The sequence below is a fragment of the Rhinatrema bivittatum genome, chromosome 16, assembly GCF_901001135.1.
Source record: "Rhinatrema bivittatum chromosome 16, aRhiBiv1.1, whole genome shotgun sequence".
NCBI classification, from domain to species: Eukaryota; Metazoa; Chordata; class Amphibia; order Gymnophiona; family Rhinatrematidae; genus Rhinatrema; species Rhinatrema bivittatum.
The window spans coordinates 16,948,272-16,961,310 of record NC_042630.1 but is presented as its reverse complement, the minus strand read 5'-3'; the positions used below and the strand labels follow the sequence as shown (position 1 = coordinate 16,961,310).

Genomic DNA, 13,039 nt, shown 5'->3' with positions numbered 1-13,039 from the left:
TAAGGCTTCAGACTTCTGCCACCAGGATAGGAGAGCGCAGGGTGTGTGCCTAGGACCCAGGGATGATGCAGGAAGGAGGGGTGTGAGTGTTAGGGCTGGCCTACAGGATCGAGGCTGGGGGAGGAGGAGGGAGGGGGGGGGGTGTCTATGCTTTGGGGAGGGGGAGGGGCTCTTGCATCCCTTCCTTTCTTTGTTTAACTAGAGACTGAGAGAGAGAGAGAGTGTGTGTGTGTGTGTGAGACAGAAGAGGGCTCATAGCAGCAGCCACAAAACAAAGCTGCAGGCTTTTCTCTAGATAGGGAAATTTTTATTTTATTTTTTTTTGGGGGGGGGGGTGTGTGGAGGAGGACAGAATAATAATAAATTTAATTTTTAATTTTTTTTTTTTTTTTTTGGACACACAAATCATGGGGACTTACACTGAAGTCAAAACAGGAAAAACATTAAAATAAGGAAAATAAAATTTCCATTCTAGGAATATCGGCTTGCATTTGCCCAGCATGAAGGTAATGGAGCCTCTTATTTTTGTAACGGCCGCTACTACCCGGTGGAGGGGCTTGAGGGGATGTTGATGTTTTTTAGGGGGGGGGGTCCTCTCTCTCTCTCTCTCTCTCTCTGTCCTTTAAACAGAAATGGGCTTTTAATTTTCTGTGTTTTCTTTCATGTCTGCCTCTTTCCTTTGATTCTTAGCTTCAGATTTTACATATTTTTAATCTTATCCTACATGTTTGCTTCTTTCTCTTCCTTTATTGGTCCTTCTGGTGGCACTTTAATTTTAAGTATTCCAAGTATTCCCCCTGCTCTATTGTGGGGAGGGGGAGGGTGCGGGAGATGGGGGTTGTCTTCCTGGAAGCTGATCCTTGCCGAGGATTGGGACAGAATTTCGTTTGCTGTTCGTTTTTCTCTTGCTTGGGAGTCTTTCAGAAGCTGAAGCGAATGGGGCATGGTAATGTTCTTTTGAGTCCTGCTTTGTGGATTTTGAATATTTAAACTTTAACCTTGGATATCGCCAGAGCTAACTGAGAAGCTTGGCTGGTGGCCACTGGGCTAGGGGGTGGGAAGGGGCCACTTGCCAGCTGGGCTCTCCCTCTTTGGGAGCTGGAGGGTTTAAAGGGCATTGAGGTGGGTTGGCCTTGTTTCTGGAGGAGGGAGGAGGTAAAGGGCTGGGGGTGGGAGGGAGGCTGAAGGGGCTATGGGGAAAGTATTTATTATTTTTTTTTAATTGAACCAACATAAGGGGAAGGGGAGAGATCCAGCTGTGGGGGGCATTAAGGACTGTGAAGGGGGAAGGATTTTTGTCCCCCTCTAATTGGTGGGGCTTACATGAGGAGGTGTTTAAAGTCGGGAAACTGACTCCTGAGTTACCCCCAAAGTTTCTCTCCCTCTTTCTGGTAATCCACCCCCTGTATTGGTGCAGCTGAGCCTGTATTGGTGATGGGAGTTGGCGGGTAGGGACAGGGTCTTGACTTCCCCTTCTCACCTGTCTCTGTGGGGGGGGGGGGGGAGGGAAGGGGTAAATTAGATTTTCAGTCCCACTCCCCCCCCCTACCCATTCCTTTCCTCTAGATGAGCCTGCATGCAAAATTTAATGGGGGGGAGGGGGGGAGAGCCTGGTGGAGGCTGAGAACGGGTCTTGTGGTGCCGGCCTCCTTAGGATGAGTGTCCACACGTTTCGATGCAGAGCTTGACATCCTGAACCAAGGCTCAGTACAGCAGGTTATACTGGGGTACAAGAAGCCCCCCCCCCCCCCACCAAAGTGCTTACAGTGTGAATGGGCATTGAGGGGTGGGGGCAGACTGGGCAGGATTTGATCCCTGGCATTCCAGGAGCCCCTCACCCCTCCCAGCAGGTGACCAGACCTGGCGCAGGTGGGAAAGGGAGGCCTAGGATTGGGGGGGGGGGGGCAGTTGGTGGTGTCAGTGGGGTAAGAAGTTACAGTCGTATCTGCAGGGAGAGGCTGCGCCAGGGAAGGTGCAAGGGGGGGGGGGGGTGCTGATAGCCTAAGGGCATGGCCTGCTGAGCGTCCTTTTGGCAAGCGTGGGCTGAATTTGGCGGAGCGGTGCAGGCCAGGGTGGGAAGGAGCTGCTAGGCCCCGCACTGTTGCTGTGCGTGACTTCTCCCTGCCCCTCGGTTCTAATCCCCGGCTCTGTCACAGACCTTGGAAAGGGGGGAGTGTGTGTGTCTGTGGGGAGGGGGGGAGTCCTTTTTTTTTTTTTTCTTCTCCCCGTACCTCTGGTCTGATCCCCGGCCCTGTCACGGCCTCCGTGACCTCCTTTGCCTCCTGGTGCCTCAGTCACCGGACCCTTCCCCGTGCAGAGCTGCTGAAGGCGTGGCGAGGATTAGATTTCAGAGCTGGGCTGGCTCGCTGACGCTCTGTACACTTGGCAGCAACTGGTTAGAAGCGCCGACTCCCAGCAGCCAGAGAGGGAGGGGGAAGGTACGAGCTGGGGGGGGGGGGGTTGCCCCAAGAGAGCGAGTGCCTGGCTGAGGAAGCTTCCGGCATGTAAAGGAAGCCGTAAACAGAGCCGCCATTACAAGTGTGCAGGGTCCCACTGAGAGACCACGCGGCCATCGTGTCTCGCTGAACCGTGGGTGTCCCGAGCTGCAATTTGCATCTTCCAGCTCATATCCCCCCCCCCCGCCGTGATATCTCACGCCTGCCTTCTCTTTCTCCCCACTCACAGTTCTGCCACTGCTCCTACTCAGTCCTGCTCTGCTACAATGCAAGCTTGTCCCTCCACCCCCCACCCGTCCTCGCACAGGTTGCCCTGGCCTAGGACAAGTACCATCCGGGCGGTGGCAGCAGTGCCTGCTTCCCTCACGGCGTGGGCCTTCCTTTGTGCCGTTCAGTCCATGTTGGATTTTGGGGCTGTGTTTTGGTGAGGGGGGGCGGGGGATGAGTAGCTGGATTAGTAGTCTCCATTGTCTGCTGCTCCCTGTGCCTGCCGTGGGTGTCTCTGGCAAGGTGCTGGGGGAGGGGGAGGGTGGGCCTGGCAGTGGGTGGGGGTCCCGGGCCTGAAAGCTGTCTCTGCACAGTGCTTGTTCCCCCGTCTCGGCCCGGTTCCTGGCTTCTGTCCCTGGTGTGCGTTTCCCCTCGTCGCGTGTCTTGCCTCCATTTCTCAGATGTGTGTCAGTGGGGCAGGTTTTACTGGTTCTGCTTTCGGTTCTTGCATGCAGGGGGGAAGAGATGCCTGTTCCCTTTCCCCTTGGTCGTGTTTTATTTTCCCTACCTCTCTGTAATAGCCTTCTCTGCAGTTCCTTCCTGCTGGGGGACGGGGGAGGCAAGGGACCACGGGGGAGGTCTGCGGTGCCAGGACCCTGGGAGGCAGTGGTGGCGGCAGCCTTCGTGTATCTCGCAGCACTGTGAGGAGGGGGCGAGGGGGTGCTGAGAGGAACCCTTCAGTCCTTCCAGGATAGCTGTTTAGAATCAGGCCCTCCCGACAGGTCAGCCACCCCTGGGGATCTTTCTGCATTTCTTCCCTTGGGAAAACAACATCTGGGGTGGTCTTTATTAAACCCTGCACAGTGCGATGCAGTGAGAAAGAAGGGATAGAAATGCCTGCACTGCGTGATACAGTGCTAGAAGAGAGAGTGATGATCTTTCTGCATTTCTTCCTTGGGAAAACAGCATCTGGTGATGATCTTTATGCCCTGCACCGTGTGATGCAGCGATAGAAGGGATAGGAAACACCTGGGGCCGGTCTTTATTCCCTGCACTATGTGATAGTGCAGGGAATAAAGACCGGCCCCAGCTTTTCCTATCCCTTCTATCACATAGTGCAGGGAATAAAGACCGGCCCCAGCTTTTCCTATCCCTTCTATGTGATAGAAGGGATAGGAGCACCTGGGGCCGGTCTTTATTCCCTGCACCGTGTGATGCAGCGATAGAAGGGATAGGAGCACCTGGGGCCGGTCTTTATTCCCTGCACCGTGTGATGCAGCGATAGAAGGGATAGGAACACCTGGGGCCGGTCTTTATTCCCTGCACTATGTGATAGAAGGGATAGGAACACCTGGGGCCGGTCTTTATTCCCTGCACCGTGTGATAGAAGGGATAAGAGCACCTGGGACTGGTCTTTATTCCCTGCACCATGTGATAGAAGGGATAGGAACACCTGGGGCCGGTCTTTATTCCCTGCACTATGTGATAGAAGGGATAAGAGCACCTGGGGCCGGTCTTTATTCCCTGCACTATGTGATAGAAGGGATAAGAGCACCTGGGACCGGTCTTTATTCCCTGCACTATGTGATAGAAGGGATAAGAGCACCTGGGACCGGTCTTTATTCCCTGCACTATGTGATAGAAGGGATAGGAGCACCTGGGGCCGGTCTTTATTCCCTGCACTATGTGATAGAAGGGATAGGAGCACCTGGGACCGGTCTTTATTCCCTGCACTATGTGATAGAAGGGATAGGAGCACCTGGGCCCGGTCTTTATTCCCTGCACTATGTGATAGAAGGGATAGGAGCACCTGGGACCGGTCTTTATTCCCTGCACTATGTGATAGAAGGGATAAGAGCACCTGGGGCCGGTCTTTATCCCCTGCACTATGTGATAGAAGGGATAAGAGCACCTGGGACCGGTCTTTATTCCCTGCACTATGTGATAGAAGGGATAGGAACACCTGGGGCCGGTCTTTATTCCCTGCACTATGTGATAGAAGGGATAAGAGCACCTGGGGCCGGTCTTTATTCCCTGCACTATGTGATAGAAGGGATAAGAGCACCTGGGGCCGGTCTTTATCCCCTGCACTATGTGATAGAAGGGATAAGAGCACCTGGGACCGGTCTTTATTCCCTGCACTATGTGATAGAAGGGATAGGAACACCTGGGGCCGGTCTTTATTCCCTGCACTATGTGATAGAAGGGATAAGAGCACCTGGGGCCGGTCTTTATTCCCTGCACTATGTGATAGAAGGGATAAGAGCACCTGGGGCCGGTCTTTATTCCCTGCACTATGTGATAGAAGGGATAGGAGCACCTGGGGCCGGTCTTTATTCCCTGCACTATGTGATAGAAGGGATAGGAGCACCTGGGGCCGGTCTTTATTCCCTGCACTATGTGATAGAAGGGATAGGAACACCTGGAGCCGGTCTTTATTCCCTGCACTATGTGATAGAAGGGATAAGAGCACCTGGGACCGGTCTTTATTCCCTGCACTATGTGATAGAAGGGATAGGAACACCTGGGGCCGGTCTTTATTCCCTGCACTATGTGATAGAAGGGATAAGAGCACCTGGGGCCGGTCTTTATTCCCTGCACTATGTGATAGAAGGGATAAGAGCACCTGGGACAGGTCTTTATTCCCTGCACCGTGTGATGCAGCGATAGAAGGGATAGGAACACCCGGGGCCGGACTTTATTCCCTGCACTATGTGATAGAAGGAATAAGAGCATCTGGGACCGGTCTTTATTCCCTGCACTATGTGATAGAAGGGATAAGAGCACCTGGGACCGGTCTTTATTCCCTGCACTATGTGATAGAAGGGATAAGAGCACCTGGGGCCGGTCTTTATTCCTTGCACTATGTGATAGAAGGGATAAGAGCACCTGGGACTGGTCTTTATTCCCTGCACTATGTGATGCAGCGATAGAAGGGATAGGAACACCTGGGACCGGTCTTTATTCCCTGCACTATGTGATAGAAAGGATAGGAGCACCTGGGACCGGTCTTTATTCCCTGCACTATGTGATAGAAGGGATAAGAGCACCTGGGACTGGTCTTTATTCCCTGCACCGTGTGATGCAGCGATAGAAGGGATAGGAACACCCGGGGCCGGACTTTATTCCCTGCACCATGTGATAAGCAGGGACCTGATTTTGTTTATCCATTCTGGAAATTTGTGAGGTGTGGGGGAAGCATTTTTCAATTTTTCTCTTGCTGTCTCCCCTTCCAGCAAAATAGCCACCCCTCTCTCTCTCTCTCTCTCCTTACTTCTCTCCCTGGCAACAGCAGCAGCAACCTTCACCTTTTCCTCACCCCAGTTGATCAGCTTTCTTGTGTCCTTGCTTTCCCCCTACCCGCTGGAGGAGACATCTCTCACCTGCCTGCCTCTGCCTTTTTGCCAGCCGGCTTCAGTCTTGCAAGATAGCAGGGGCCTCTCCCCCCCTCCCACCACAGTTTAAACAGCAAGACTGGTTAGCAGAGGAAACAGAGGCAGGTAAGTGCACCCGCTTCCTGCTGATCCGGGGAGGGGGGAGAGAGCCAGAAGCAGGCCGGCCCAGAGAATGTGTAGCATTGGGGATGAGGTGGTGAGAGAAGGGGGGGGGGGGGGGGGAGAGAGAGGCCCGCATCCAAGCCAGCTATTCACATTTTGTTATGCTTTTTTGTGAGACGACAATATTGGGAGGCCTCACGATACACCTAGGAATGGCGTTTTACACACACTGTGTGATGCAGTGAGATAAGACGCCATAGGACCGCCTGGGGGGGAGGGGGGGGTGGCCTGCGTTCCTGCGTTCCTGCACCATGTGATATAGTCAGAGATAGGTCTGTCTGCAGATGGTCTCTACTCCCTGCACCATGTGATACCCTGAGATAGAAGGCAGAGGAATATCAGAGGTGCCCAGAGCAAAGGTCCATGGAGCCTGGCATCCTGACTCAGACAGTGACCAGCCTAGCTCTCAGCTCTCCGGGAGAAGAGTAGATCCATTCCTTGCAGTTCACTCCCAGGGATAAGCTGTGGTTTTCCCAAATGGCTTATGAACATTTCCTTCAGGAACTTGTCCAGACCCCTTTTAAACTCGGCTATAATACCTCCGGCAATGAATTCCACAGCTTGATTGTGCGTTAAGTGGAAAATACTTTATTAGGTTGTATTTATTGATCTGTTTTCCATCAGATGCTCCTAGTGGTGTATGAACAATACAGCTACCAAATAAAACAGTCATTAATAAGTATCTCTTACGCATCATCAATCTGATACCTACTTTCTCCAGTTTTTTTACATCTGCTACCTGTTCATTTCATAGGCATGTCTGGGGATGGTCTGTCTCCTCTGTGCCCTGTGATGCAGTGAAATAGTAGAGATAGAAACACCTGGGGATGATCTGTCTTCTCTGCGCAGTGAGATAGAAGGGCTACAAACCCTTGGGGATGGTCTGTCTCCTCTGCGCCCTGTGATGCAGTGAGATAGAAGGGACAAAAAATGTCTCCTCTGCGCCCCGTGATGCAGTGAGATAGGACAAAAATGTCTCCTCTGCGCCCTGTGATGAGGTGAGACAAGGGATAGAAACGCCTGGGGATAGTCTGTCTCCTCTGTGCCCTGTGATGCAGTAAAATAGTAGGGATAGAAACACCTGGGGATGGTCTGTCTCCTCTGCACCCTGTGATGCAGTGAGATATGCCTGGGGATAGTCTGTCTCCTCTGCGCCATGTGATGCAGTAAGATAGGGATAGAAACACATGGGGATGGTCTGTCTCCCATGCGCTCTGTGATGCAGTGAGATATGCCTGGGGATAGTCTGTCTCCTCTGCGCCATGTGATGCAGTAAGATAGGGATAGAAACACATGGGGATGGTCTGTCTCCTCTGCACCCTGTGATGCAGTGAGAAGGGATAGAAACCCCTGGAGATGGTCTGTCTCCTCTGCGCCCTGTGATGCAGTGAGATACAAGGGACAAATGCCTGGGGATGGTCCGTCTCCTCTGAGCCCTGTGATGCAGTGAGATACAAGGTACAGAAACGCCTGGGGATGGTCCGTCTCCTATGCGCCCAGTGATGCAGTGAGACATGCCTGGGGATGGTCCGTCTCCTCTGCGCCCTGTGATGCAGTGAGATAGAAGGGACAGAAACGCCTGGGGATGGTCCGTCTCCTCTGCGCCCTGTGATGCAGTGAGATACAAGGGACAAATGCCTGGGGATGGTCCGTCTCCTCTGCGCCCAGTGATGCAGTGAGACATGCGATGGTCCGTCTCCTCTGCGCCCTGTGATGCAGTGAGATAGAAGGGACAAACGCCTGGGGATGGTCCGTCTCCTCTGCGCCCAGTGATGCAGTGAGATAGAAGGGACAAACGCCTGGGGATGGTCCGTCTCCTCTGCGCCCAGTGATGCAGTGAGACATGCGATGGTCAGTCTCCTATGCGCCCTGTGATGCAGTGAGATATGCCTGGGGATGGTCAGTCTCCTCTGCGCCCTGTGATGCAGTGAGATACAAGGGACAAATGCCTGGGGATGGTCCGTCTCCTCTGCGCCCAGTGATGCAGTGAGACATGCGATGGTCCGTCTCCTCTGCGCCCTGTGATGCAGTGAGATAGAAGGGACAAACGCCTGGGGATGGTCCGTCTCCTCTGCGCCCTGTGATGCAGTGAGATACAAGGGACAGAAATGCCTGGGGATGGTCAGTCTCCTCTGCGCCCTGTGATGCAGTGAGATACAAGGGACAGAAATGCCTGGGGATGGTCAGTCTCCTCTGCGCCCTGTGATGCAGTGAGATACAAGGGACAGAAACGCCTGGGGATGGTCCGTCTCCTCTGCGCCCTGTGATGCAGTGAGATACAAGGGACAGAAACGCCTGGGGATGGTCAGTCTCCTCTGCGCCCTGTGATGCAGTGAGATACAAGGGACAGAAACGCCTGGGGATGGTCAGTCTCCTCTGCGCCCTGTGATGCAGTGAGATACAAGGGACAGAAACGCCTGGGGATGGTCAGTCTCCTCTGCGCCCTGTGATGCAGTGAGATACAAGGGACAGAAACGCCTGGGGATGGTCCGTCTCCTATGCGCCCAGTGATGCAGTGAGACATGCCTGGGGATGGTCCGTCTCCTCTGCGCCCTGTGATGCAGTGAGATAGAAGGGACAGAAACGCCTGGGGATGGTCCGTCTCCTCTGCGCCCTGTGATGCAGTGAGATACAAGGGACAAATGCCTGGGGATGGTCCGTCTCCTCTGCGCCCAATGATGCAGTGAGATACAAGGGACAGAAACGCCTGGGGATGGTCCGTCTCCTATGCGCCCTGTGATGCAGTGAGATATGCCTGGGGATGGTCTGTCTCCTCTGCGCCCTGTGATGCAGTGAGACATGCCTGGGGATGGTCCGTCTCCTCTGCGCCCTGTGATGCAGTGAGATACAAGGGACAGAAACCCCTGGGGATGGTCCATCTCCTCTGCGCCCTGTGATGCAGTGAGATACAAGGGACAGAAACCCCTGGGGATGGTCAGTCTCCTCTGCGCCCTGTGATGCAGTGAGATATGCCTGGGGATGGTCTGTCTCCTCTGCGCCCTGTGATGCAGTGAGACAAGGGACTGAAATGTCTCCTCTGCGCCCTGTGATGCAGTGAGACATGCCTGGGGATAGTCTGTCTCCTCTGCAGCATGGGATACAATGAGATAGGACTAAAAACCCCTGGGGATGGTCTGTCTCCTCTGCGCCCAGTGATGCAGTGAGATACAAGGGACAGAAACGCCTGGGGATGGTCTGTCTCCTCTGCGCCCTGTGATGCAGTGAGATACAAGGGACAAAAACCCCTGGGGATGGTCAGTCTCCTCTGCGCCCTGTGATGCAGTGAGATATGCCTGGGGATAGTCTGTCTCCTCTGCAGCATGGGATACAATGAGATAGGACTAAAAACCTCTGGGGATGGGCTGTCTCCTCTGCGCCCAGTGATGCAGTGAGATACAAGGGACAGAAACGCCTGGGGATGGTCTGTCTCCTCTGCGCCCTGTGATGCAGTGAGATATGCCTGGGGATGGTCTGTCTCCTCTGCAGCATGGGATACAATGAGATAGGACTAAAAACCCCTGGGGATGGGCTGTCTCCTCTGCGCCCAGTGATGCAGTGAGATACAAGGGACAGAAACGCCTGGGGATGGTCTGTCTCCTCTGCGCCCTGTGATGCAGTGAGACATGCCTGGGGATGGTCCGTCTCCTCTGCGCCCTGTAATGCAGAGAGATACAAGGGACAGAAACCCCTGGGGATGGTCAGTCTCCTCTGTGCCCTGTGATGCAGTGAGATACAAGGGACAGAAACCCCTGGGGATGGTCAGTCTCCTCTGCGCCCTGTGATGCAGTGAGATACAAGGGACAGAAACCCCTGGGGATGGTCAGTCTCCTCTGCGCCCTGTGATGCCGTGAGATATGCCTGGGGATAGTCTGTCTCCTCTGCAGCATGGGATACAATGAGATAGGACTAAAAACCTCTGGGGATGGGCTGTCTCCTCTGCGCCCAGTGATGCAGTGAGATACAAGGGACAGAAACGCCTGGGGATGGTCTGTCTCCTCTGCGCCCTGTGATGCAGTGAGATATGCCTGGGGATGGTCTGTCTCCTCTGCAGCATGGGATACAATGAGATAGGACTAAAAACCCCTGGGGATGGGCTGTCTCCTCTGCGCCCTGTGATGCAGTGAGACATGCCTGGGGATGGTCCGTCTCCTCTGCGCCCTGTAATGCAGTGAGATACAAGGGACAGAAACCCCTGGGGATGGTCAGTCTCCTCTGCGCCCTGTGATGCAGTGAGATACAAGGGACAAACCCCTGGGGATGGTCAGTCTCCTCTGCGCCCTGTGATGCAGTGAGATACAAGGGACAGAAACCCCTGGGGATGGTCAGTCTCCTCTGTGTCCTGTGATGCAGTGAGATACAAGGGACAGAAACGCCTGGGGATGGTCAGTCTCCTCTGCGCCCTGTGATGCAGTGAGATATGCCTGGGGATAGTCTGTCTCCTCTGCAGCATGGGATACAATGAGATAGGACTAAAAACCCCTGGGGATGGTCTGTCTCCTCTGCGCCCAGTGATGCAGTGAGATACAAGGGACAGAAACGCCTGGGGATGGTCTGTCTCCTCTGCGCCCTGTGATGCAGTGAGATACAAGGGACAGAAACCCCTGGGGATGGTCAGTCTCCTCTGCGCCCAGTGATGCAGTGAGATACAAGGGACAGAAACGCCTGGGGATGGTCTGTCTCCTCTGCGCCCAGTGATGCAGTGAGATACAAGGGACAGAAACGCCTGGGGATGGTCTGTCTCCTCTGCGCCCTGTGATGCAGTGAGATACAAGGGACAGAAACGCCTGGGGATGGTCTGTCTCCTCTGCGCCCTGTGATTTAGGTTTATAGCTCTGAGTTGCAAGCAAGGACTGGGGCCCTGTGCCTCCCTGCTTTACCCTGTGTAACCCCTCGCAGGGGCGGGGCCTGCCTGTTTGTTCTAGGGGCAGGGAGGGGGGGGGGGAGTGGAAGGCGGAGCTGTCCGGATGTTTCTCAGCCCTTCGGGCCTTTTGAAAGCTGAGAGCAAAGTACAGCTGTTCCTAGGGAGGCAGGAGAAAGTGCTGAGCCGCGGCCAACTCGGGGGACCGGGGTGAAATTACTTGTCCCACCATCCGCTCTCCTCAGCGAGCCTCTCGCCCCCCGGGCTTTTAGCTCGTAACAAGTTAAGGCAGCCGTCTGCACCTTTTGGGTTCTCGAGCAGTGCGATTCGGCTGGAGCGCGGCCCCATGACCCCGGCTCACTGTGTGGTGACCTTGAGCTTGGCCGGGGTTTGGAGCTCTTCATTTGTCAGCTCAGAGGCTTAGTGACAGGTCTGCCTGGCCCCGCTACCTTTTTTTTTTTTTTAAAACGCAGAAGCTTGGTTCAGGAGGCTTTCAGCTGCTTTCTCCCGCCGCCGGCCAGAGCCCTCTCCGGGCTGACCTTCGATCCGGCGTGAGCCGCACCAGCAAGCAGTGGCCCCGTCCCGCCGAAGGGGGGGGGGCAACTTTTCAGGGCGGTGGCAGAGGCCGGGTGGCTCGATCCGTGGGTGCCTGGGCACCATACCTGGTGTCAGGTGGGGGGGGGGGGGGGGGTAGAACGCCCGCTCACCCCTTCCCCCCCCCCCCCCCGCGCCCCTGTCATCTTTCTTCCATTGGACAGCCTTGCGTCTGTCTCGGCGGTTGTTTTGTGGCGTTCGTTCCTAGGTGCCGGCCTGGTTCTGCCGGCGTTTCGGTGAAGTCTGGGATTTCGGGAGCTAAAGGGGAGGGTTTTGCTATTACTTAAGTTTTTTTTTAGCTCTTGGCAGAGGAGAAACCCGTGGCGCCTCTGGCAGGGCCGCCCCGCGCTCTCTGATTGGGGGTTTGAGGTTTTGCTTATCCCACCCCACCCCCCTCTCCCTTCTACCCCGGGTTGTAAAGTGGAGAGATTTGCCCCGGCCGGCCCCCTGGTGGCTTCTCCGGGGGCCGCAGGGTCTGGTTGGGAGCGCTTGCTCGCCCCTCACCCCCCCCCCCCCCAGCGGTTGGTTGGGGATCCTTTACCACGAAAGATCCCCCTGGCGGCAAGGAGCAGGGCAGCTGGAGGGGCCCTGCCTAGGCCACACCCAACCTGGAGGTGCGAGGGTGGGGCACGTGGCAGCTCTTAAAGGCCAGAGGAGTACCTGAACCATGAAAGAGAGGGTCCGAGTACCCTGAACCTCGAGGTCAGGGGGGTGATGGGTAAATAGCCTGAAGAGAAGACCCAGAGGGGGGGGGGGGGGGGTGTGATTTGAATGTACAGTTGCATTAGGGAGGTTGGGGGAAGGTTATGGTGAGGGCCAGGATCAGTTCTCCGCTCTGCAGTCTCTCTCTCTCTATTCCCTCTTCCCTGGTCTGGGTTCCACCTTCCTCTTCCACCCTGGGGAGAGCATCGAGCCGCAGGCAAACAAAGCTGAGACCTGCGGCTCCGGGGGGACCCTGTTACATCACCAGGCCGGGAAGGTTACACATCCTTGCATCACTGCAGAGAGCGCGCACCGGCAGCAGCCCCAGGCTCTGATCCGCTCTCGCGCGCCGCCTGGAAGCGCAGAAAAGTTACAGGCACGGGCGGGCGGGGGGCGGGGGGGGGGGGGTAGGGTAGGAACCCTGTTCTAGGTGCTCGGGGATTAGATCCCTGACGAGAGCCAGATGAGGAACCCCTGCTGGGAAGGGGTAAGGCCGGAGGCGAGGCAGCTGGAGAGAGAGAGAGGCCTGGCAGGTGGAGAATCCCTGACTAGAGCTGGGCGGGAAGCTGAGGCCTGGGTTCCCTGATGAGAGCCAGATAGGGAGACTGGGGGGGCCGGGCCTGGTAAAAGGCAGAGTGTTTGCAGCCCCCATCCCCACCTTCCTG

The 13,039-nt window shown here is 55.4% G+C and overlaps 1 protein-coding gene across 4 annotated transcripts in view; it reads left to right on the top strand.

Annotated features, from left to right (window-relative positions):
* Positions 1 to 413: 413 nt before the first annotated feature.
* Positions 414 to 13,039, top strand: part of KDM6B (lysine demethylase 6B) — a 68,102-nt gene continuing 55,476 nt past the window's right edge. For all 4 annotated transcript variants that reach the window (XM_029580485.1, XM_029580484.1, XM_029580482.1 and 1 more), the window contains exon 1: positions 414 to 506. The gene's annotated coding sequence lies outside the window, so the exon portion shown is untranslated. The remainder of the gene's footprint in view (positions 507 to 13,039) is intronic.